The sequence below is a fragment of the Pimephales promelas genome, chromosome 3 (genome assembly GCF_988280905.1).
Source record: "Pimephales promelas chromosome 3, fPimPro1.hap1.1, whole genome shotgun sequence".
Classification (NCBI taxonomy): Eukaryota; Metazoa; Chordata; class Actinopteri; order Cypriniformes; family Leuciscidae; genus Pimephales; species Pimephales promelas.
Window position 1 is genome coordinate 44,757,330 of NC_142771.1, and position 15,471 is coordinate 44,772,800.

The 15,471-nt window shown below is 47.1% G+C and overlaps 79 non-coding genes across 79 annotated transcripts; all 79 read left to right on the forward strand.

Annotated features, from left to right (window-relative positions):
- Nucleotides 1-43: 43 nt before the first annotated feature.
- Nucleotides 44-162, forward strand: LOC148982550 (5S ribosomal RNA). Its single transcript, XR_016159250.1, has one exon. It is a non-coding gene; the product is annotated as a 5S ribosomal RNA (ribosomal RNA).
- A 63-nt stretch (nucleotides 163-225) lies between these two features.
- Nucleotides 226-344, forward strand: LOC148982551 (5S ribosomal RNA). The gene has a single exon (XR_016159258.1). It is a non-coding gene; the product is annotated as a 5S ribosomal RNA (ribosomal RNA).
- A 63-nt stretch (nucleotides 345-407) lies between these two features.
- Nucleotides 408-526, forward strand: LOC148982552 (5S ribosomal RNA). Its single transcript, XR_016159267.1, has one exon. It is a non-coding gene; the product is annotated as a 5S ribosomal RNA (ribosomal RNA).
- A 171-nt stretch (nucleotides 527-697) lies between these two features.
- On the forward strand, nucleotides 698-816 carry LOC148982553 (5S ribosomal RNA). Its single transcript, XR_016159278.1, has one exon. It is a non-coding gene; the product is annotated as a 5S ribosomal RNA (ribosomal RNA).
- A 63-nt stretch (nucleotides 817-879) lies between these two features.
- Nucleotides 880-998, forward strand: LOC148982554 (5S ribosomal RNA). Its single transcript, XR_016162628.1, has one exon. It is a non-coding gene; the product is annotated as a 5S ribosomal RNA (ribosomal RNA).
- Nucleotides 999-1,061: 63 nt separating this feature from the next.
- On the forward strand, nucleotides 1,062-1,180 carry LOC148982555 (5S ribosomal RNA). The gene has a single exon (XR_016159289.1). It is a non-coding gene; the product is annotated as a 5S ribosomal RNA (ribosomal RNA).
- A 63-nt stretch (nucleotides 1,181-1,243) lies between these two features.
- On the forward strand, nucleotides 1,244-1,362 carry LOC148982556 (5S ribosomal RNA). The gene has a single exon (XR_016162630.1). It is a non-coding gene; the product is annotated as a 5S ribosomal RNA (ribosomal RNA).
- Nucleotides 1,363-1,425: 63 nt separating this feature from the next.
- Nucleotides 1,426-1,544, forward strand: LOC148982557 (5S ribosomal RNA). The gene has a single exon (XR_016159300.1). It is a non-coding gene; the product is annotated as a 5S ribosomal RNA (ribosomal RNA).
- Nucleotides 1,545-1,607: 63 nt separating this feature from the next.
- Nucleotides 1,608-1,726, forward strand: LOC148982558 (5S ribosomal RNA). Its single transcript, XR_016162631.1, has one exon. It is a non-coding gene; the product is annotated as a 5S ribosomal RNA (ribosomal RNA).
- Nucleotides 1,727-1,789: 63 nt separating this feature from the next.
- Nucleotides 1,790-1,908, forward strand: LOC148982559 (5S ribosomal RNA). The gene has a single exon (XR_016159311.1). It is a non-coding gene; the product is annotated as a 5S ribosomal RNA (ribosomal RNA).
- A 63-nt stretch (nucleotides 1,909-1,971) lies between these two features.
- On the forward strand, nucleotides 1,972-2,090 carry LOC148982560 (5S ribosomal RNA). The gene has a single exon (XR_016159323.1). It is a non-coding gene; the product is annotated as a 5S ribosomal RNA (ribosomal RNA).
- Nucleotides 2,091-2,153: 63 nt separating this feature from the next.
- On the forward strand, nucleotides 2,154-2,272 carry LOC148982561 (5S ribosomal RNA). Its single transcript, XR_016160989.1, has one exon. It is a non-coding gene; the product is annotated as a 5S ribosomal RNA (ribosomal RNA).
- A 63-nt stretch (nucleotides 2,273-2,335) lies between these two features.
- On the forward strand, nucleotides 2,336-2,454 carry LOC148982562 (5S ribosomal RNA). The gene has a single exon (XR_016159334.1). It is a non-coding gene; the product is annotated as a 5S ribosomal RNA (ribosomal RNA).
- A 63-nt stretch (nucleotides 2,455-2,517) lies between these two features.
- On the forward strand, nucleotides 2,518-2,636 carry LOC148982563 (5S ribosomal RNA). The gene has a single exon (XR_016159345.1). It is a non-coding gene; the product is annotated as a 5S ribosomal RNA (ribosomal RNA).
- A 63-nt stretch (nucleotides 2,637-2,699) lies between these two features.
- On the forward strand, nucleotides 2,700-2,818 carry LOC148982564 (5S ribosomal RNA). The gene has a single exon (XR_016159356.1). It is a non-coding gene; the product is annotated as a 5S ribosomal RNA (ribosomal RNA).
- A 63-nt stretch (nucleotides 2,819-2,881) lies between these two features.
- On the forward strand, nucleotides 2,882-3,000 carry LOC148982565 (5S ribosomal RNA). Its single transcript, XR_016159367.1, has one exon. It is a non-coding gene; the product is annotated as a 5S ribosomal RNA (ribosomal RNA).
- Nucleotides 3,001-3,063: 63 nt separating this feature from the next.
- LOC148982566 (5S ribosomal RNA) lies at nucleotides 3,064-3,182 on the forward strand. The gene has a single exon (XR_016159378.1). It is a non-coding gene; the product is annotated as a 5S ribosomal RNA (ribosomal RNA).
- Nucleotides 3,183-3,354: 172 nt separating this feature from the next.
- Nucleotides 3,355-3,473, forward strand: LOC148982567 (5S ribosomal RNA). Its single transcript, XR_016159389.1, has one exon. It is a non-coding gene; the product is annotated as a 5S ribosomal RNA (ribosomal RNA).
- A 63-nt stretch (nucleotides 3,474-3,536) lies between these two features.
- LOC148982568 (5S ribosomal RNA) lies at nucleotides 3,537-3,655 on the forward strand. The gene has a single exon (XR_016159400.1). It is a non-coding gene; the product is annotated as a 5S ribosomal RNA (ribosomal RNA).
- Nucleotides 3,656-3,718: 63 nt separating this feature from the next.
- On the forward strand, nucleotides 3,719-3,837 carry LOC148982569 (5S ribosomal RNA). Its single transcript, XR_016159411.1, has one exon. It is a non-coding gene; the product is annotated as a 5S ribosomal RNA (ribosomal RNA).
- A 63-nt stretch (nucleotides 3,838-3,900) lies between these two features.
- Nucleotides 3,901-4,019, forward strand: LOC148982570 (5S ribosomal RNA). The gene has a single exon (XR_016159422.1). It is a non-coding gene; the product is annotated as a 5S ribosomal RNA (ribosomal RNA).
- Nucleotides 4,020-4,082: 63 nt separating this feature from the next.
- On the forward strand, nucleotides 4,083-4,201 carry LOC148982571 (5S ribosomal RNA). The gene has a single exon (XR_016159434.1). It is a non-coding gene; the product is annotated as a 5S ribosomal RNA (ribosomal RNA).
- Nucleotides 4,202-4,264: 63 nt separating this feature from the next.
- On the forward strand, nucleotides 4,265-4,383 carry LOC148982572 (5S ribosomal RNA). The gene has a single exon (XR_016159445.1). It is a non-coding gene; the product is annotated as a 5S ribosomal RNA (ribosomal RNA).
- Nucleotides 4,384-4,446: 63 nt separating this feature from the next.
- On the forward strand, nucleotides 4,447-4,565 carry LOC148982573 (5S ribosomal RNA). The gene has a single exon (XR_016159456.1). It is a non-coding gene; the product is annotated as a 5S ribosomal RNA (ribosomal RNA).
- A 171-nt stretch (nucleotides 4,566-4,736) lies between these two features.
- On the forward strand, nucleotides 4,737-4,855 carry LOC148982574 (5S ribosomal RNA). Its single transcript, XR_016159467.1, has one exon. It is a non-coding gene; the product is annotated as a 5S ribosomal RNA (ribosomal RNA).
- Nucleotides 4,856-4,918: 63 nt separating this feature from the next.
- LOC148982575 (5S ribosomal RNA) lies at nucleotides 4,919-5,037 on the forward strand. The gene has a single exon (XR_016159478.1). It is a non-coding gene; the product is annotated as a 5S ribosomal RNA (ribosomal RNA).
- Nucleotides 5,038-5,100: 63 nt separating this feature from the next.
- On the forward strand, nucleotides 5,101-5,219 carry LOC148982576 (5S ribosomal RNA). Its single transcript, XR_016162632.1, has one exon. It is a non-coding gene; the product is annotated as a 5S ribosomal RNA (ribosomal RNA).
- Nucleotides 5,220-5,282: 63 nt separating this feature from the next.
- Nucleotides 5,283-5,401, forward strand: LOC148982577 (5S ribosomal RNA). The gene has a single exon (XR_016162241.1). It is a non-coding gene; the product is annotated as a 5S ribosomal RNA (ribosomal RNA).
- Nucleotides 5,402-5,464: 63 nt separating this feature from the next.
- LOC148982578 (5S ribosomal RNA) lies at nucleotides 5,465-5,583 on the forward strand. The gene has a single exon (XR_016159489.1). It is a non-coding gene; the product is annotated as a 5S ribosomal RNA (ribosomal RNA).
- A 63-nt stretch (nucleotides 5,584-5,646) lies between these two features.
- Nucleotides 5,647-5,765, forward strand: LOC148982579 (5S ribosomal RNA). Its single transcript, XR_016159500.1, has one exon. It is a non-coding gene; the product is annotated as a 5S ribosomal RNA (ribosomal RNA).
- A 63-nt stretch (nucleotides 5,766-5,828) lies between these two features.
- LOC148982580 (5S ribosomal RNA) lies at nucleotides 5,829-5,947 on the forward strand. Its single transcript, XR_016159509.1, has one exon. It is a non-coding gene; the product is annotated as a 5S ribosomal RNA (ribosomal RNA).
- Nucleotides 5,948-6,010: 63 nt separating this feature from the next.
- On the forward strand, nucleotides 6,011-6,129 carry LOC148982581 (5S ribosomal RNA). Its single transcript, XR_016159520.1, has one exon. It is a non-coding gene; the product is annotated as a 5S ribosomal RNA (ribosomal RNA).
- Nucleotides 6,130-6,300: 171 nt separating this feature from the next.
- LOC148982582 (5S ribosomal RNA) lies at nucleotides 6,301-6,419 on the forward strand. The gene has a single exon (XR_016159531.1). It is a non-coding gene; the product is annotated as a 5S ribosomal RNA (ribosomal RNA).
- Nucleotides 6,420-6,482: 63 nt separating this feature from the next.
- LOC148982583 (5S ribosomal RNA) lies at nucleotides 6,483-6,601 on the forward strand. Its single transcript, XR_016159543.1, has one exon. It is a non-coding gene; the product is annotated as a 5S ribosomal RNA (ribosomal RNA).
- Nucleotides 6,602-6,664: 63 nt separating this feature from the next.
- On the forward strand, nucleotides 6,665-6,783 carry LOC148982584 (5S ribosomal RNA). The gene has a single exon (XR_016159554.1). It is a non-coding gene; the product is annotated as a 5S ribosomal RNA (ribosomal RNA).
- Nucleotides 6,784-6,846: 63 nt separating this feature from the next.
- LOC148982585 (5S ribosomal RNA) lies at nucleotides 6,847-6,965 on the forward strand. The gene has a single exon (XR_016159565.1). It is a non-coding gene; the product is annotated as a 5S ribosomal RNA (ribosomal RNA).
- A 63-nt stretch (nucleotides 6,966-7,028) lies between these two features.
- LOC148982586 (5S ribosomal RNA) lies at nucleotides 7,029-7,147 on the forward strand. Its single transcript, XR_016159576.1, has one exon. It is a non-coding gene; the product is annotated as a 5S ribosomal RNA (ribosomal RNA).
- A 172-nt stretch (nucleotides 7,148-7,319) lies between these two features.
- Nucleotides 7,320-7,438, forward strand: LOC148982587 (5S ribosomal RNA). Its single transcript, XR_016159587.1, has one exon. It is a non-coding gene; the product is annotated as a 5S ribosomal RNA (ribosomal RNA).
- Nucleotides 7,439-7,501: 63 nt separating this feature from the next.
- Nucleotides 7,502-7,620, forward strand: LOC148982588 (5S ribosomal RNA). The gene has a single exon (XR_016159598.1). It is a non-coding gene; the product is annotated as a 5S ribosomal RNA (ribosomal RNA).
- A 63-nt stretch (nucleotides 7,621-7,683) lies between these two features.
- On the forward strand, nucleotides 7,684-7,802 carry LOC148982589 (5S ribosomal RNA). The gene has a single exon (XR_016162633.1). It is a non-coding gene; the product is annotated as a 5S ribosomal RNA (ribosomal RNA).
- A 63-nt stretch (nucleotides 7,803-7,865) lies between these two features.
- On the forward strand, nucleotides 7,866-7,984 carry LOC148982590 (5S ribosomal RNA). Its single transcript, XR_016162242.1, has one exon. It is a non-coding gene; the product is annotated as a 5S ribosomal RNA (ribosomal RNA).
- Nucleotides 7,985-8,047: 63 nt separating this feature from the next.
- On the forward strand, nucleotides 8,048-8,166 carry LOC148982591 (5S ribosomal RNA). Its single transcript, XR_016159609.1, has one exon. It is a non-coding gene; the product is annotated as a 5S ribosomal RNA (ribosomal RNA).
- A 63-nt stretch (nucleotides 8,167-8,229) lies between these two features.
- On the forward strand, nucleotides 8,230-8,348 carry LOC148982592 (5S ribosomal RNA). The gene has a single exon (XR_016159620.1). It is a non-coding gene; the product is annotated as a 5S ribosomal RNA (ribosomal RNA).
- Nucleotides 8,349-8,411: 63 nt separating this feature from the next.
- On the forward strand, nucleotides 8,412-8,530 carry LOC148982593 (5S ribosomal RNA). The gene has a single exon (XR_016159631.1). It is a non-coding gene; the product is annotated as a 5S ribosomal RNA (ribosomal RNA).
- A 63-nt stretch (nucleotides 8,531-8,593) lies between these two features.
- LOC148982594 (5S ribosomal RNA) lies at nucleotides 8,594-8,712 on the forward strand. The gene has a single exon (XR_016159642.1). It is a non-coding gene; the product is annotated as a 5S ribosomal RNA (ribosomal RNA).
- A 171-nt stretch (nucleotides 8,713-8,883) lies between these two features.
- Nucleotides 8,884-9,002, forward strand: LOC148982595 (5S ribosomal RNA). Its single transcript, XR_016159654.1, has one exon. It is a non-coding gene; the product is annotated as a 5S ribosomal RNA (ribosomal RNA).
- Nucleotides 9,003-9,065: 63 nt separating this feature from the next.
- Nucleotides 9,066-9,184, forward strand: LOC148982596 (5S ribosomal RNA). The gene has a single exon (XR_016162634.1). It is a non-coding gene; the product is annotated as a 5S ribosomal RNA (ribosomal RNA).
- Nucleotides 9,185-9,247: 63 nt separating this feature from the next.
- On the forward strand, nucleotides 9,248-9,366 carry LOC148982597 (5S ribosomal RNA). The gene has a single exon (XR_016159665.1). It is a non-coding gene; the product is annotated as a 5S ribosomal RNA (ribosomal RNA).
- A 63-nt stretch (nucleotides 9,367-9,429) lies between these two features.
- Nucleotides 9,430-9,548, forward strand: LOC148982598 (5S ribosomal RNA). Its single transcript, XR_016162635.1, has one exon. It is a non-coding gene; the product is annotated as a 5S ribosomal RNA (ribosomal RNA).
- A 63-nt stretch (nucleotides 9,549-9,611) lies between these two features.
- LOC148982599 (5S ribosomal RNA) lies at nucleotides 9,612-9,730 on the forward strand. The gene has a single exon (XR_016159676.1). It is a non-coding gene; the product is annotated as a 5S ribosomal RNA (ribosomal RNA).
- A 63-nt stretch (nucleotides 9,731-9,793) lies between these two features.
- LOC148982600 (5S ribosomal RNA) lies at nucleotides 9,794-9,912 on the forward strand. The gene has a single exon (XR_016159687.1). It is a non-coding gene; the product is annotated as a 5S ribosomal RNA (ribosomal RNA).
- A 63-nt stretch (nucleotides 9,913-9,975) lies between these two features.
- On the forward strand, nucleotides 9,976-10,094 carry LOC148982601 (5S ribosomal RNA). The gene has a single exon (XR_016159698.1). It is a non-coding gene; the product is annotated as a 5S ribosomal RNA (ribosomal RNA).
- A 63-nt stretch (nucleotides 10,095-10,157) lies between these two features.
- LOC148982602 (5S ribosomal RNA) lies at nucleotides 10,158-10,276 on the forward strand. Its single transcript, XR_016160990.1, has one exon. It is a non-coding gene; the product is annotated as a 5S ribosomal RNA (ribosomal RNA).
- A 63-nt stretch (nucleotides 10,277-10,339) lies between these two features.
- On the forward strand, nucleotides 10,340-10,458 carry LOC148982603 (5S ribosomal RNA). Its single transcript, XR_016159709.1, has one exon. It is a non-coding gene; the product is annotated as a 5S ribosomal RNA (ribosomal RNA).
- Nucleotides 10,459-10,521: 63 nt separating this feature from the next.
- On the forward strand, nucleotides 10,522-10,640 carry LOC148982604 (5S ribosomal RNA). The gene has a single exon (XR_016159720.1). It is a non-coding gene; the product is annotated as a 5S ribosomal RNA (ribosomal RNA).
- Nucleotides 10,641-10,703: 63 nt separating this feature from the next.
- LOC148982605 (5S ribosomal RNA) lies at nucleotides 10,704-10,822 on the forward strand. Its single transcript, XR_016159731.1, has one exon. It is a non-coding gene; the product is annotated as a 5S ribosomal RNA (ribosomal RNA).
- A 63-nt stretch (nucleotides 10,823-10,885) lies between these two features.
- LOC148982606 (5S ribosomal RNA) lies at nucleotides 10,886-11,004 on the forward strand. Its single transcript, XR_016159742.1, has one exon. It is a non-coding gene; the product is annotated as a 5S ribosomal RNA (ribosomal RNA).
- A 63-nt stretch (nucleotides 11,005-11,067) lies between these two features.
- Nucleotides 11,068-11,186, forward strand: LOC148982607 (5S ribosomal RNA). Its single transcript, XR_016159753.1, has one exon. It is a non-coding gene; the product is annotated as a 5S ribosomal RNA (ribosomal RNA).
- A 171-nt stretch (nucleotides 11,187-11,357) lies between these two features.
- LOC148982608 (5S ribosomal RNA) lies at nucleotides 11,358-11,476 on the forward strand. The gene has a single exon (XR_016159765.1). It is a non-coding gene; the product is annotated as a 5S ribosomal RNA (ribosomal RNA).
- Nucleotides 11,477-11,539: 63 nt separating this feature from the next.
- Nucleotides 11,540-11,658, forward strand: LOC148982609 (5S ribosomal RNA). The gene has a single exon (XR_016159777.1). It is a non-coding gene; the product is annotated as a 5S ribosomal RNA (ribosomal RNA).
- Nucleotides 11,659-11,721: 63 nt separating this feature from the next.
- LOC148982610 (5S ribosomal RNA) lies at nucleotides 11,722-11,840 on the forward strand. The gene has a single exon (XR_016159788.1). It is a non-coding gene; the product is annotated as a 5S ribosomal RNA (ribosomal RNA).
- A 63-nt stretch (nucleotides 11,841-11,903) lies between these two features.
- On the forward strand, nucleotides 11,904-12,022 carry LOC148982611 (5S ribosomal RNA). The gene has a single exon (XR_016159799.1). It is a non-coding gene; the product is annotated as a 5S ribosomal RNA (ribosomal RNA).
- Nucleotides 12,023-12,085: 63 nt separating this feature from the next.
- LOC148982612 (5S ribosomal RNA) lies at nucleotides 12,086-12,204 on the forward strand. The gene has a single exon (XR_016159810.1). It is a non-coding gene; the product is annotated as a 5S ribosomal RNA (ribosomal RNA).
- Nucleotides 12,205-12,267: 63 nt separating this feature from the next.
- On the forward strand, nucleotides 12,268-12,386 carry LOC148982613 (5S ribosomal RNA). The gene has a single exon (XR_016159821.1). It is a non-coding gene; the product is annotated as a 5S ribosomal RNA (ribosomal RNA).
- Nucleotides 12,387-12,449: 63 nt separating this feature from the next.
- On the forward strand, nucleotides 12,450-12,568 carry LOC148982614 (5S ribosomal RNA). Its single transcript, XR_016159832.1, has one exon. It is a non-coding gene; the product is annotated as a 5S ribosomal RNA (ribosomal RNA).
- A 171-nt stretch (nucleotides 12,569-12,739) lies between these two features.
- On the forward strand, nucleotides 12,740-12,858 carry LOC148982615 (5S ribosomal RNA). The gene has a single exon (XR_016159843.1). It is a non-coding gene; the product is annotated as a 5S ribosomal RNA (ribosomal RNA).
- A 63-nt stretch (nucleotides 12,859-12,921) lies between these two features.
- Nucleotides 12,922-13,040, forward strand: LOC148982616 (5S ribosomal RNA). The gene has a single exon (XR_016159854.1). It is a non-coding gene; the product is annotated as a 5S ribosomal RNA (ribosomal RNA).
- Nucleotides 13,041-13,103: 63 nt separating this feature from the next.
- Nucleotides 13,104-13,222, forward strand: LOC148982617 (5S ribosomal RNA). The gene has a single exon (XR_016162636.1). It is a non-coding gene; the product is annotated as a 5S ribosomal RNA (ribosomal RNA).
- Nucleotides 13,223-13,285: 63 nt separating this feature from the next.
- On the forward strand, nucleotides 13,286-13,404 carry LOC148982618 (5S ribosomal RNA). Its single transcript, XR_016162243.1, has one exon. It is a non-coding gene; the product is annotated as a 5S ribosomal RNA (ribosomal RNA).
- A 63-nt stretch (nucleotides 13,405-13,467) lies between these two features.
- Nucleotides 13,468-13,586, forward strand: LOC148982619 (5S ribosomal RNA). The gene has a single exon (XR_016159865.1). It is a non-coding gene; the product is annotated as a 5S ribosomal RNA (ribosomal RNA).
- Nucleotides 13,587-13,649: 63 nt separating this feature from the next.
- LOC148982620 (5S ribosomal RNA) lies at nucleotides 13,650-13,768 on the forward strand. The gene has a single exon (XR_016159877.1). It is a non-coding gene; the product is annotated as a 5S ribosomal RNA (ribosomal RNA).
- A 63-nt stretch (nucleotides 13,769-13,831) lies between these two features.
- LOC148982621 (5S ribosomal RNA) lies at nucleotides 13,832-13,950 on the forward strand. The gene has a single exon (XR_016159888.1). It is a non-coding gene; the product is annotated as a 5S ribosomal RNA (ribosomal RNA).
- Nucleotides 13,951-14,013: 63 nt separating this feature from the next.
- On the forward strand, nucleotides 14,014-14,132 carry LOC148982622 (5S ribosomal RNA). The gene has a single exon (XR_016159899.1). It is a non-coding gene; the product is annotated as a 5S ribosomal RNA (ribosomal RNA).
- A 170-nt stretch (nucleotides 14,133-14,302) lies between these two features.
- On the forward strand, nucleotides 14,303-14,421 carry LOC148982623 (5S ribosomal RNA). Its single transcript, XR_016159910.1, has one exon. It is a non-coding gene; the product is annotated as a 5S ribosomal RNA (ribosomal RNA).
- A 63-nt stretch (nucleotides 14,422-14,484) lies between these two features.
- Nucleotides 14,485-14,603, forward strand: LOC148982624 (5S ribosomal RNA). Its single transcript, XR_016162637.1, has one exon. It is a non-coding gene; the product is annotated as a 5S ribosomal RNA (ribosomal RNA).
- A 63-nt stretch (nucleotides 14,604-14,666) lies between these two features.
- On the forward strand, nucleotides 14,667-14,785 carry LOC148982625 (5S ribosomal RNA). The gene has a single exon (XR_016159921.1). It is a non-coding gene; the product is annotated as a 5S ribosomal RNA (ribosomal RNA).
- Nucleotides 14,786-14,848: 63 nt separating this feature from the next.
- LOC148982626 (5S ribosomal RNA) lies at nucleotides 14,849-14,967 on the forward strand. The gene has a single exon (XR_016162638.1). It is a non-coding gene; the product is annotated as a 5S ribosomal RNA (ribosomal RNA).
- Nucleotides 14,968-15,030: 63 nt separating this feature from the next.
- On the forward strand, nucleotides 15,031-15,149 carry LOC148982627 (5S ribosomal RNA). The gene has a single exon (XR_016159932.1). It is a non-coding gene; the product is annotated as a 5S ribosomal RNA (ribosomal RNA).
- Nucleotides 15,150-15,320: 171 nt separating this feature from the next.
- Nucleotides 15,321-15,439, forward strand: LOC148982628 (5S ribosomal RNA). Its single transcript, XR_016159943.1, has one exon. It is a non-coding gene; the product is annotated as a 5S ribosomal RNA (ribosomal RNA).
- Nucleotides 15,440-15,471: the final 32 nt, after the last annotated feature.

The window sequence follows — 15,471 nt, forward strand, 5'->3', positions numbered from 1 at the left end:
ATGTTTTAACTATTCAAATAGCCCAATTTTGGCAGCAGATTTCGCTTACGGCCATACCACCTTGAGAACGCCCGAACTCGTCTGATCTCGGAAGCTAAGCAGGGTCGGGCCTGGTTAGTACTTGGATGGGAGACCGCCTGGGAATACCAGGTGCTGTAAGCTTTATATAGTTTACTACCCTAATGTTCTAACCATTCAAATAGCCCAATTTTGGCAGCAGATTTCGCTTACGGCCATACCACCTTGAGAACGCCCGAACTCGTCTGATCTCGGAAGCTAAGCAGGGTCGGGCCTGGTTAGTACTTGGATGGGAGACCGCCTGGGAATACCAGGTGCTGTAAGCTTTATATAGTTTACTACCCTAATGTTTTAACTATTCAAATAGCCCAATTTTGGCAGCAGATTTCGCTTACGGCCATACCACCTTGAGAACGCCCGAACTCGTCTGATCTCGGAAGCTAAGCAGGGTCGGGCCTGGTTAGTACTTGGATGGGAGACCGCCTGGGAATACCAGGTGCTGTAAGCTTTATTGTTTAAAAAAAAAAAAAAAAAAAAAGAGTCAATGAAATGTTTCAAAAATCCTAAATTGTCTTTTTTCCCCTCAAAATTCCTGAAATAGTCTCTCAGTTTCTTCAGAAAGCCTGAAAGAGTCTCTTTTTTTTCTTCTTCAAATAGCCCAATTTTGGCTGCAGATTTCGCTTACGGCCATACCACCTTGAGAACGCCCGAACTCGTCTGATCTCGGAAGCTAAGCAGGGTCGGGCCTGGTTAGTACTTGGATGGGAGACCGCCTGGGAATACCAGGTGCTGTAAGCTTTATGTAGTTTACTACCCTAATGTTCTAACCATTCAAATAGCCCAATTTTGGCAGCAGATTTCGCTTACGACCATACCACCTTGAGAACGCCCGAACTCGTCTGATCTCGGAAGCTAAGCAGGGTCGGGCCTGGTTAGTACTTGGATGGGAGACCGCCTGGGAATACCAGGTGCTGTAAGCTTTATGTAGTTTACTACCCTAATGTTCTAACCATTCAAATAGCCCAATTTTGGCAGCAGATTTCGCTTACGGCCATACCACCTTGAGAACGCCCGAACTCGTCTGATCTCGGAAGCTAAGCAGGGTCGGGCCTGGTTAGTACTTGGATGGGAGACCGCCTGGGAATACCAGGTGCTGTAAGCTTTATATAGTTTACTACCCTAATGTTCTAACCATTCAAATAGCCCAATTTTGGCAGCAGATTTCGCTTACGACCATACCACCTTGAGAACGCCCGAACTCGTCTGATCTCGGAAGCTAAGCAGGGTCGGGCCTGGTTAGTACTTGGATGGGAGACCGCCTGGGAATACCAGGTGCTGTAAGCTTTATATAGTTTACTACCCTAATGTTTTAACTATTCAAATAGCCCAATTTTGGCAGCAGATTTCGCTTACGGCCATACCACCTTGAGAACGCCCGAACTCGTCTGATCTCGGAAGCTAAGCAGGGTCGGGCCTGGTTAGTACTTGGATGGGAGACCGCCTGGGAATACCAGGTGCTGTAAGCTTTATGTAGTTTACTACCCTAATGTTCTAACCATTCAAATAGCCCAATTTTGGCAGCAGATTTCGCTTACGACCATACCACCTTGAGAACGCCCGAACTCGTCTGATCTCGGAAGCTAAGCAGGGTCGGGCCTGGTTAGTACTTGGATGGGAGACCGCCTGGGAATACCAGGTGCTGTAAGCTTTATGTAGTTTACTACCCTAATGTTCTAACCATTCAAATAGCCCAATTTTGGCAGCAGATTTCGCTTACGGCCATACCACCTTGAGAACGCCCGAACTCGTCTGATCTCGGAAGCTAAGCAGGGTCGGGCCTGGTTAGTACTTGGATGGGAGACCGCCTGGGAATACCAGGTGCTGTAAGCTTTATATAGTTTACTACCCTAATGTTCTAACCATTCAAATAGCCCAATTTTGGCAGCAGATTTCGCTTACGGCCATACCACCTTGAGAACGCCCGAACTCGTCTGATCTCGGAAGCTAAGCAGGGTCGGGCCTGGTTAGTACTTGGATGGGAGACCGCCTGGGAATACCAGGTGCTGTAAGCTTTATATAGTTTACTACCCTAATGTTCTAACCATTCAAATAGCCCAATTTTGGCAGCAGATTTCGCTTACGGCCATACCACCTTGAGAACGCCCGAACTCGTCTGGTCTCGGAAGCTAAGCAGGGTCGGGCCTGGTTAGTACTTGGATGGGAGACCGCCTGGGAATACCAGGTGCTGTAAGCTTTATATAGTTTACTACCCTAATGTTCTAACCATTCAAATAGCCCAATTTTGGCAGCAGATTTCGCTTACGGCCATACCACCTTGAGAACGCCCGAACTCGTCTGATCTCGGAAGCTAAGCAGGGTCGGGCCTGGTTAGTACTTGGATGGGAGACCGCCTGGGAATACCAGGTGCTGTAAGCTTTATATAGTTTACTACCCTAATGTTCTAACCATTCAAATAGCCCAATTTTGGCAGCAGATTTCGCTTACGGCCATACCACCTTGAGAACGCCCGAACTCGTCTGATCTCGGAAGCTAAGCAGGGTCGGGCCTGGTTAGTACTTGGATGGGAGACCGCCTGGGAATACCAGGTGCTGTAAGCTTTATATAGTTTACTACCCTAATGTTTTAACTATTCAAATAGCCCAATTTTGGCAGCAGATTTCGCTTACGGCCATACCACCTTGAGAACGCCCGAACTCGTCTGATCTCGGAAGCTAAGCAGGGTCGGGCCTGGTTAGTACTTGGATGGGAGACCGCCTGGGAATACCAGGTGCTGTAAGCTTTATATAGTTTACTACCCTAATGTTCTAACCATTCAAATAGCCCAATTTTGGCAGCAGATTTCGCTTACGGCCATACCACCTTGAGAACGCCCGAACTCGTCTGATCTCGGAAGCTAAGCAGGGTCGGGCCTGGTTAGTACTTGGATGGGAGACCGCCTGGGAATACCAGGTGCTGTAAGCTTTATATAGTTTACTACCCTAATGTTTTAACTATTCAAATAGCCCAATTTTGGCAGCAGATTTCGCTTACGGCCATACCACCTTGAGAACGCCCGAACTCGTCTGATCTCGGAAGCTAAGCAGGGTCGGGCCTGGTTAGTACTTGGATGGGAGACCGCCTGGGAATACCAGGTGCTGTAAGCTTTATTGTTTAAAAAAAAAAAAAAAAAAAAAAGAGTCAATGAAATGTTTCAAAAATCCTAAATTGTCTTTTTTCCCCTCAAAATTCCTGAAATAGTCTCTCAGTTTCTTCAGAAAGCCTGAAAGAGTCTCTTTTTTTTCTTCTTCAAATAGCCCAATTTTGGCTGCAGATTTCGCTTACGGCCATACCACCTTGAGAACGCCCGAACTCGTCTGATCTCGGAAGCTAAGCAGGGTCGGGCCTGGTTAGTACTTGGATGGGAGACCGCCTGGGAATACCAGGTGCTGTAAGCTTTATGTAGTTTACTACCCTAATGTTCTAACCATTCAAATAGCCCAATTTTGGCAGCAGATTTCGCTTACGGCCATACCACCTTGAGAACGCCCGAACTCGTCTGATCTCGGAAGCTAAGCAGGGTCGGGCCTGGTTAGTACTTGGATGGGAGACCGCCTGGGAATACCAGGTGCTGTAAGCTTTATATAGTTTACTACCCTAATGTTCTAACCATTCAAATAGCCCAATTTTGGCAGCAGATTTCGCTTACGGCCATACCACCTTGAGAACGCCCGAACTCGTCTGATCTCGGAAGCTAAGCAGGGTCGGGCCTGGTTAGTACTTGGATGGGAGACCGCCTGGGAATACCAGGTGCTGTAAGCTTTATATAGTTTACTACCCTAATGTTTTAACTATTCAAATAGCCCAATTTTGGCAGCAGATTTCGCTTACGGCCATACCACCTTGAGAACGCCCGAACTCGTCTGATCTCGGAAGCTAAGCAGGGTCGGGCCTGGTTAGTACTTGGATGGGAGACCGCCTGGGAATACCAGGTGCTGTAAGCTTTATATAGTTTACTACCCTAATGTTCTAACCATTCAAATAGCCCAATTTTGGCAGCAGATTTCGCTTACGGCCATACCACCTTGAGAACGCCCGAACTCGTCTGATCTCGGAAGCTAAGCAGGGTCGGGCCTGGTTAGTACTTGGATGGGAGACCGCCTGGGAATACCAGGTGCTGTAAGCTTTATATAGTTTACTACCCTAATGTTTTAACTATTCAAATAGCCCAATTTTGGCAGCAGATTTCGCTTACGGCCATACCACCTTGAGAACGCCCGAACTCGTCTGATCTCGGAAGCTAAGCAGGGTCGGGCCTGGTTAGTACTTGGATGGGAGACCGCCTGGGAATACCAGGTGCTGTAAGCTTTATGTAGTTTACTACCCTAATGTTCTAACCATTCAAATAGCCCAATTTTGGCAGCAGATTTCGCTTACGGCCATACCACCTTGAGAACGCCCGAACTCGTCTGATCTCGGAAGCTAAGCAGGGTCGGGCCTGGTTAGTACTTGGATGGGAGACCGCCTGGGAATACCAGGTGCTGTAAGCTTTATTGTTTAAAAAAAAAAAAAAAAAAAAAGAGTCAATGAAATGTTTCAAAAATCCTAAATTGTCTTTTTTCCCCTCAAAATTCCTGAAATAGTCTCTCAGTTTCTTCAGAAAGCCTGAAAGAGTCTCTTTTTTTTCTTCTTCAAATAGCCCAATTTTGGCTGCAGATTTCGCTTACGGCCATACCACCTTGAGAACGCCCGAACTCGTCTGATCTCGGAAGCTAAGCAGGGTCGGGCCTGGTTAGTACTTGGATGGGAGACCGCCTGGGAATACCAGGTGCTGTAAGCTTTATGTAGTTTACTACCCTAATGTTCTAACCATTCAAATAGCCCAATTTTGGCAGCAGATTTCGCTTACGGCCATACCACCTTGAGAACGCCCGAACTCGTCTGATCTCGGAAGCTAAGCAGGGTCGGGCCTGGTTAGTACTTGGATGGGAGACCGCCTGGGAATACCAGGTGCTGTAAGCTTTATGTAGTTTACTACCCTAATGTTCTAACCATTCAAATAGCCCAATTTTGGCAGGAGATTTCGCTTACGACCATACCACCTTGAGAACGCCCGAACTCGTCTGATCTCGGAAGCTAAGCAGGGTCGGGCCTGGTTAGTACTTGGATGGGAGACCGCCTGGGAATACCAGGTGCTGTAAGCTTTATGTAGTTTACTACCCTAATGTTCTAACCATTCAAATAGCCCAATTTTGGCAGCAGATTTCGCTTACGGCCATACCACCTTGAGAACGCCCGAACTCGTCTGATCTCGGAAGCTAAGCAGGGTCGGGCCTGGTTAGTACTTGGATGGGAGACCGCCTGGGAATACCAGGTGCTGTAAACTTTATATAGTTTACTACCCTAATGTTCTAACCATTGAAATAGCCCAATTTTGGCAGCAGATTTCGCTTACGGCCATACCACCTTGAGAACGCCCGAACTCGTCTGATCTCGGAAGCTAAGCAGGGTCGGGCCTGGTTAGTACTTGGATGGGAGACCGCCTGGGAATACCAGGTGCTGTAAGCTTTATATAGTTTACTACCCTAATGTTTTAACTATTCAAATAGCCCAATTTTGGCAGCAGATTTCGCTTACGGCCATACCACCTTGAGAACGCCCGAACTCGTCTGATCTCGGAAGCTAAGCAGGGTCGGGCCTGGTTAGTACTTGGATGGGAGACCGCCTGGGAATACCAGGTGCTGTAAGCTTTATATAGTTTACTACCCTAATGTTCTAACCATTCAAATAGCCCAATTTTGGCAGCAGATTTCGCTTACGGCCATACCACCTTGAGAACGCCCGAACTCGTCTGATCTCGGAAGCTAAGCAGGGTCGGGCCTGGTTAGTACTTGGATGGGAGACCGCCTGGGAATACCAGGTGCTGTAAGCTTTATATAGTTTACTACCCTAATGTTTTAACTATTCAAATAGCCCAATTTTGGCAGCAGATTTCGCTTACGGCCATACCACCTTGAGAACGCCCGAACTCGTCTGATCTCGGAAGCTAAGCAGGGTCGGGCCTGGTTAGTACTTGGATGGGAGACCGCCTGGGAATACCAGGTGCTGTAAGCTTTATTGTTTAAAAAAAAAAAAAAAAAAAAAGAGTCAATGAAATGTTTCAAAAATCCTAAATTGTCTTTTTTCCCCTCAAAATTCCTGAAATAGTCTCTCAGTTTCTTCAGAAAGCCTGAAAGAGTCTCTTTTTTTTCTTCTTCAAATAGCCCAATTTTGGCTGCAGATTTCGCTTACGGCCATACCACCTTGAGAACGCCCGAACTCGTCTGATCTCGGAAGCTAAGCAGGGTCGGGCCTGGTTAGTACTTGGATGGGAGACCGCCTGGGAATACCAGGTGCTGTAAGCTTTATGTAGTTTACTACCCTAATGTTCTAACCATTCAAATAGCCCAATTTTGGCAGCAGATTTCGCTTACGGCCATACCACCTTGAGAACGCCCGAACTCGTCTGATCTCGGAAGCTAAGCAGGGTCGGGCCTGGTTAGTACTTGGATGGGAGACCGCCTGGGAATACCAGGTGCTGTAAGCTTTATATAGTTTACTACCCTAATGTTCTAACCATTCAAATAGCCCAATTTTGGCAGCAGATTTCGCTTACGGCCATACCACCTTGAGAACGCCCGAACTCGTCTGATCTCGGAAGCTAAGCAGGGTCGGGCCTGGTTAGTACTTGGATGGGAGACCGCCTGGGAATACCAGGTGCTGTAAGCTTTATATAGTTTACTACCCTAATGTTTTAACTATTCAAATAGCCCAATTTTGGCAGCAGATTTCGCTTACGGCCATACCACCTTGAGAACGCCCGAACTCGTCTGATCTCGGAAGCTAAGCAGGGTCGGGCCTGGTTAGTACTTGGATGGGAGACCGCCTGGGAATACCAGGTGCTGTAAGCTTTATGTAGTTTACTACCCTAATGTTCTAACCATTCAAATAGCCCAATTTTGGCAGCAGATTTCGCTTACGGCCATACCACCTTGAGAACGCCCGAACTCGTCTGATCTCGGAAGCTAAGCAGGGTCGGGCCTGGTTAGTACTTGGATGGGAGACCGCCTGGGAATACCAGGTGCTGTAAGCTTTATTGTTTAAAAAAAAAAAAAAAAAAAAAAGAGTCAATGAAATGTTTCAAAAATCCTAAATTGTCTTTTTTCCCCTCAAAATTCCTGAAATAGTCTCTCAGTTTCTTCAGAAAGCCTGAAAGAGTCTCTTTTTTTTCTTCTTCAAATAGCCCAATTTTGGCTGCAGATTTCGCTTACGGCCATACCACCTTGAGAACGCCCGAACTCGTCTGATCTCGGAAGCTAAGCAGGGTCGGGCCTGGTTAGTACTTGGATGGGAGACCGCCTGGGAATACCAGGTGCTGTAAGCTTTATGTAGTTTACTACCCTAATGTTCTAACCATTCAAATAGCCCAATTTTGGCAGCAGATTTCGCTTACGGCCATACCACCTTGAGAACGCCCGAACTCGTCTGATCTCGGAAGCTAAGCAGGGTCGGGCCTGGTTAGTACTTGGATGGGAGACCGCCTGGGAATACCAGGTGCTGTAAGCTTTATGTAGTTTACTACCCTAATGTTCTAACCATTCAAATAGCCCAATTTTGGCAGGAGATTTCGCTTACGACCATACCACCTTGAGAACGCCCGAACTCGTCTGATCTCGGAAGCTAAGCAGGGTCGGGCCTGGTTAGTACTTGGATGGGAGACCGCCTGGGAATACCAGGTGCTGTAAGCTTTATGTAGTTTACTACCCTAATGTTCTAACCATTCAAATAGCCCAATTTTGGCAGCAGATTTCGCTTACGGCCATACCACCTTGAGAACGCCCGAACTCGTCTGATCTCGGAAGCTAAGCAGGGTCGGGCCTGGTTAGTACTTGGATGGGAGACCGCCTGGGAATACCAGGTGCTGTAAACTTTATATAGTTTACTACCCTAATGTTCTAACCATTGAAATAGCCCAATTTTGGCAGCAGATTTCGCTTACGGCCATACCACCTTGAGAACGCCCGAACTCGTCTGATCTCGGAAGCTAAGCAGGGTCGGGCCTGGTTAGTACTTGGATGGGAGACCGCCTGGGAATACCAGGTGCTGTAAGCTTTATATAGTTTACTACCCTAATGTTTTAACTATTCAAATAGCCCAATTTTGGCAGCAGATTTCGCTTACGGCCATACCACCTTGAGAACGCCCGAACTCGTCTGATCTCGGAAGCTAAGCAGGGTCGGGCCTGGTTAGTACTTGGATGGGAGACCGCCTGGGAATACCAGGTGCTGTAAGCTTTATATAGTTTACTACCCTAATGTTCTAACCATTCAAATAGCCCAATTTTGGCAGCAGATTTCGCTTACGGCCATACCACCTTGAGAACGCCCGAACTCGTCTGATCTCGGAAGCTAAGCAGGGTCGGGCCTGGTTAGTACTTGGATGGGAGACCGCCTGGGAATACCAGGTGCTGTAAGCTTTATATAGTTTACTACCCTAATGTTTTAACTATTCAAATAGCCCAATTTTGGCAGCAGATTTCGCTTACGGCCATACCACCTTGAGAACGCCCGAACTCGTCTGATCTCGGAAGCTAAGCAGGGTCGGGCCTGGTTAGTACTTGGATGGGAGACCGCCTGGGAATACCAGGTGCTGTAAGCTTTATTGTTTAAAAAAAAAAAAAAAAAAAAAGAGTCAATGAAATGTTTCAAAAATCCTAAATTGTCTTTTTTCCCCTCAAAATTCCTGAAATAGTCTCTCAGTTTCTTCAGAAAGCCTGAAAGAGTCTCTTTTTTTTCTTCTTCAAATAGCCCAATTTTGGCTGCAGATTTCGCTTACGGCCATACCACCTTGAGAACGCCCGAACTCGTCTGATCTCGGAAGCTAAGCAGGGTCGGGCCTGGTTAGTACTTGGATGGGAGACCGCCTGGGAATACCAGGTGCTGTAAGCTTTATGTAGTTTACTACCCTAATGTTCTAACCATTCAAATAGCCCAATTTTGGCAGCAGATTTCGCTTACGACCATACCACCTTGAGAACGCCCGAACTCGTCTGATCTCGGAAGCTAAGCAGGGTCGGGCCTGGTTAGTACTTGGATGGGAGACCGCCTGGGAATACCAGGTGCTGTAAGCTTTATGTAGTTTACTACCCTAATGTTCTAACCATTCAAATAGCCCAATTTTGGCAGCAGATTTCGCTTACGGCCATACCACCTTGAGAACGCCCGAACTCGTCTGATCTCGGAAGCTAAGCAGGGTCGGGCCTGGTTAGTACTTGGATGGGAGACCGCCTGGGAATACCAGGTGCTGTAAGCTTTATATAGTTTACTACCCTAATGTTCTAACCATTCAAATAGCCCAATTTTGGCAGCAGATTTCGCTTACGACCATACCACCTTGAGAACGCCCGAACTCGTCTGATCTCGGAAGCTAAGCAGGGTCGGGCCTGGTTAGTACTTGGATGGGAGACCGCCTGGGAATACCAGGTGCTGTAAGCTTTATATAGTTTACTACCCTAATGTTTTAACTATTCAAATAGCCCAATTTTGGCAGCAGATTTCGCTTACGGCCATACCACCTTGAGAACGCCCGAACTCGTCTGATCTCGGAAGCTAAGCAGGGTCGGGCCTGGTTAGTACTTGGATGGGAGACCGCCTGGGAATACCAGGTGCTGTAAGCTTTATGTAGTTTACTACCCTAATGTTCTAACCATTCAAATAGCCCAATTTTGGCAGCAGATTTCGCTTACGGCCATACCACCTTGAGAACGCCCGAACTCGTCTGATCTCGGAAGCTAAGCAGGGTCGGGCCTGGTTAGTACTTGGATGGGAGACCGCCTGGGAATACCAGGTGCTGTAAGCTTTATATAGTTTACTACCCTAATGTTCTAACCATTCAAATAGCCCAATTTTGGCAGCAGATTTCGCTTACGGCCATACCACCTTGAGAACGCCCGAACTCGTCTGATCTCGGAAGCTAAGCAGGGTCGGGCCTGGTTAGTACTTGGATGGGAGACCGCCTGGGAATACCAGGTGCTGTAAGCTTTATATAGTTTACTACCCTAATGTTCTAACCATTCAAATAGCCCAATTTTGGCAGCAGATTTCGCTTACGGCCATACCACCTTGAGAACGCCCGAACTCGTCTGGTCTCGGAAGCTAAGCAGGGTCGGGCCTGGTTAGTACTTGGATGGGAGACCGCCTGGGAATACCAGGTGCTGTAAGCTTTATATAGTTTACTACCCTAATGTTCTAACCATTCAAATAGCCCAATTTTGGCAGCAGATTTCGCTTACGGCCATACCACCTTGAGAACGCCCGAACTCGTCTGATCTCGGAAGCTAAGCAGGGTCGGGCCTGGTTAGTACTTGGATGGGAGACCGCCTGGGAATACCAGGTGCTGTAAGCTTTATATAGTTTACTACCCTAATGTTCTAACCATTCAAATAGCCCAATTTTGGCAGCAGATTTCGCTTACGGCCATACCACCTTGAGAACGCCCGAACTCGTCTGATCTCGGAAGCTAAGCAGGGTCGGGCCTGGTTAGTACTTGGATGGGAGACCGCCTGGGAATACCAGGTGCTGTAAGCTTTATATAGTTTACTACCCTAATGTTTTAACTATTCAAATAGCCCAATTTTGGCAGCAGATTTCGCTTACGGCCATACCACCTTGAGAACGCCCGAACTCGTCTGATCTCGGAAGCTAAGCAGGGTCGGGCCTGGTTAGTACTTGGATGGGAGACCGCCTGGGAATACCAGGTGCTGTAAGCTTTATATAGTTTACTACCCTAATGTTCTAACCATTCAAATAGCCCAATTTTGGCAGCAGATTTCGCTTACGGCCATACCACCTTGAGAACGCCCGAACTCGTCTGATCTCGGAAGCTAAGCAGGGTCGGGCCTGGTTAGTACTTGGATGGGAGACCGCCTGGGAATACCAGGTGCTGTAAGCTTTATATAGTTTACTACCCTAATGTTTTAACTATTCAAATAGCCCAATTTTGGCAGCAGATTTCGCTTACGGCCATACCACCTTGAGAACGCCCGAACTCGTCTGATCTCGGAAGCTAAGCAGGGTCGGGCCTGGTTAGTACTTGGATGGGAGACCGCCTGGGAATACCAGGTGCTGTAAGCTTTATTGTTTAAAAAAAAAAAAAAAAAAAAAGAGTCAATGAAATGTTTCAAAAATCCTAAATTGTCTTTTTTCCCCTCAAAATTCCTGAAATAGTCTCTCAGTTTCTTCAGAAAGCCTGAAAGAGTCTCTTTTTTTTCTTCTTCAAATAGCCCAATTTTGGCTGCAGATTTCGCTTACGGCCATACCACCTTGAGAACGCCCGAACTCGTCTGATCTCGGAAGCTAAGCAGGGTCGGGCCTGGTTAGTACTTGGATGGGAGACCGCCTGGGAATACCAGGTGCTGTAAGCTTTATGTAGTTTACTACCCTAATGTTCTAACCATTCAAATAGCCCAATTTTGGCAGCAGATTTCGCTTACGGCCATACCACCTTGAGAACGCCCGAACTCGTCTGATCTCGGAAGCTAAGCAGGGTCGGGCCTGGTTAGTACTTGGATGGGAGACCGCCTGGGAATACCAGGTGCTGTAAGCTTTATATAGTTTACTACCCTAATGTTCTAACCATTCAAATAGCCCAATTTTGGCAGCAGATTTCGCTTACGGCCATACCACCTTGAGAACGCCCGAACTCGTCTGATCTCGGAAGCTAAGCAGGGTCGGGCCTGGTTAGTACTTGGATGGGAGACCGCCTGGGAATACCAGGTGCTGTAAGCTTTATATAGTTTACTACCCTAATGTTTTAACTATTCAAATAGCCCAATTTTGGCAGCAGATTTCGCTTACGGCCATACCACCTTGAGAACGCCCGAACTCGTCTGATCTCGGAAGCTAAGCAGGGTCGGGCCTGGTTAGTACTTGGATGGGAGACCGCCTGGGAATACCAGGTGCTGTAAGCTTTATATAGTTTACTACCCTAATGTTCTAACCATTCAAATAGCCCAATTTTGGCAGCAGATTTCGCTTACGGCCATACCACCTTGAGAACGCCCGAACTCGTCTGATCTCGGAAGCTAAGCAGGGTCGGGCCTGGTTAGTACTTGGATGGGAGACCGCCTGGGAATACCAGGTGCTGTAAGCTTTATATAGTTTACTACCCTAATGTTTTAACTATTCAAATAGCCCAATTTTGGCAGCAGATTTCGCTTACGGCCATACCACCTTGAGAACGCCCGAACTCGTCTGATCTCGGAAGCTAAGCAGGGTCGGGCCTGGTTAGTACTTGGATGGGAGACCGCCTGGGAATACCAGGTGCTGTAAGCTTTATGTAGTTTACTACCCTAATGTTCTAACCATTCAAATAGCCCAATTTTGGCAGCAGATTTCGCTTACGGCCATACCACCTTGAGAACGCCCGAACTCGTCTGATCTCGGAAGCTAAGCAGGGTCGGGCCTGGTTAGTACTTGGATGGGAGACCGCCTGGGAATACCAGGTGCTGTAAGCTTTATTGTTTAAAAAAAAAAAAAAAAAAAAAGAGTCAATGAAATGTTTCAAAAATCCTAAATTGTCTTTTTTCCCCTCAAAATTCCTGAAATAGTCTCTCAGTTTCTTCAGAAAGCCTGAAAGAGTCTCTTTTTTTTCTTCTTCAAATAGCCCAATTTTGGCTGCAGATTTCGCTTACGGCCATACCACCTTGAGAACGCCCGAACTCGTCTGATCTCGGAAGCTAAGCAGGGTCGGGCCTGGTTAGTACTTGGATGGGAGACCGCCTGGGAATACCAGGTGCTGTAAGCTTTATGTAGTTTACTACCCTAATGTTCTAACCATTCAAATAGCCCAATTTTGGCAGCAGATTTCGCTTACGGCCATACCACCTTGAGAACGCCCGAACTCGTCTGATCTCGGAAGCTAAGCAGGGTCGGGCCTGGTTAGTACTTGGATGGGAGACCGCCTGGGAATACCAGGTGCTGTAAGCTTTATGTAGTTTACTACCCTAATGTTCTAACCATTCAAATAGCCCAATTTTGGCAGGAGATTTCGCTTACGACCATACCACCTTGAGAACGCCCGAACTCGTCTGATCTCGGAAGCTAAGCAGGGTCGGGCCTGGTTAGTACTTGGATGGGAGACCGCCTGGGAATACCAGGTGCTGTAAGCTTTATGTAGTTTACTACCCTAATGTTCTAACCATTCAAATAGCCCAATTTTGGCAGCAGATTTCGCTTACGGCCATACCACCTTGAGAACGCCCGAACTCGTCTGATCTCGGAAGCTAAGCAGGGTCGGGCCTGGTTAGTACTTGGATGGGAGACCGCCTGGGAATACCAGGTGCTGTAAACTTTATATAGTTTACTACCCTAATGTTCTAACCATTGAAATAGCCCAATTTTGGCAGCAGATTTCGCTTACGGCCATACCACCTTGAGAACGCCCGAACTCGTCTGATCTCGGAAGCTAAGCAGGGTCGGGCCTGGTTAGTACTTGGATGGGAGACCGCCTGGGAATACCAGGTGCTGTAAGCTTTATATAGTTTACTACCCTAATGTTTTAACTATTCAAATAGCCCAATTTTGGCAGCAGATTTCGCTTACGGCCATACCACCTTGAGAACGCCCGAACTCGTCTGATCTCGGAAGCTAAGCAGGGTCGGGCCTGGTTAGTACTTGGATGGGAGACCGCCTGGGAATACCAGGTGCTGTAAGCTTTATATAGTTTACTACCCTAATGTTCTAACCATTCAAATAGCCCAATTTTGGCAGCAGATTTCGCTTACGGCCATACCACCTTGAGAACGCCCGAACTCGTCTGATCTCGGAAGCTAAGCAGGGTCGGGCCTGGTTAGTACTTGGATGGGAGACCGCCTGGGAATACCAGGTGCTGTAAGCTTTATATAGTTTACTACCCTAATGTTTTAACTATTCAAATAGCCCAATTTTGGCAGCAGATTTCGCTTACGGCCATACCACCTTGAGAACGCCCGAACTCGTCTGATCTCGGAAGCTAAGCAGGGTCGGGCCTGGTTAGTACTTGGATGGGAGACCGCCTGGGAATACCAGGTGCTGTAAGCTTTATTGTTTAAAAAAAAAAAAAAAAAAAAGAGTCAATGAAATGTTTCAAAAATCCTAAATTGTCTTTTTTCCCCTCAAAATTCCTGAAATAGTCTCTCAGTTTCTTCAGAAAGCCTGAAAGAGTCTCTTTTTTTTCTTCTTCAAATAGCCCAATTTTGGCTGCAGATTTCGCTTACGGCCATACCACCTTGAGAACGCCCGAACTCGTCTGATCTCGGAAGCTAAGCAGGGTCGGGCCTGGTTAGTACTTGGATGGGAGACCGCCTGGGAATACCAGGTGCTGTAAGCTTTATGTAGTTTACTACCCTAATGTTCTAACCATTCAAATAGCCCAATTTTGGCAGCAGATTTCGCTTACGACCATACCACCTTGAGAACGCCCGAACTCGTCTGATCTCGGAAGCTAAGCAGGGTCGGGCCTGGTTAGTACTTGGATGGGAGACCGCCTGGGAATACCAGGTGCTGTAAGCTTTATGTAGTTTACTACCCTAATGTTCTAACCATTCAAATAGCCCAATTTTGGCAGCAGATTTCGCTTACGGCCATACCACCTTGAGAACGCCCGAACTCGTCTGATCTCGGAAGCTAAGCAGGGTCGGGCCTGGTTAGTACTTGGATGGGAGACCGCCTGGGAATACCAGGTGCTGTAAGCTTTATATAGTTTACTACCCTAATGTTCTAACCATTCAAATAGCCCAATTTTGGCAGCAGATTTCGCTTACGACCATACCACCTTGAGAACGCCCGAACTCGTCTGATCTCGGAAGCTAAGCAGGGTCGGGCCTGGTTAGTACTTGGATGGGAGACCGCCTGGGAATACCAGGTGCTGTAAGCTTTATATAGTTTACTACCCTAATGTTTTAACTATTCAAATAGCCCAATTTTGGCAGCAGATTTCGCTTACGGCCATACCACCTTGAGAACGCCCGAACTCGTCTGATCTCGGAAGCTAAGCAGGGTCGGGCCTGGTTAGTACTTGGATGGGAGACCGCCTGGGAATACCAGGTGCTGTAAGCTTTATTGTTTAAAAAAAAAAAAAAAAAAAAAGAGTCAATGAAATGTTTCAAAAATCCTAAATTGTCTTTTTTCCCCTCAAAATTCCTGAAATAGTCTCTCAGTTTCTTCAGAAAGCCTGAAAGAGTCTCTTTTTTTTCTTCTTCAAATAGCCCAATTTTGGCTGCAGATTTCGCTTACGGCCATACCACCTTGAGAACGCCCGAACTCGTCTGATCTCGGAAGCTAAGCAGGGTCGGGCCTGGTTAGTACTTGGATGGGAGACCGCCTGGGAATACCAGGTGCTGTAAGCTTTATGTAGTTTACTACCCTAATGTTCTAACCA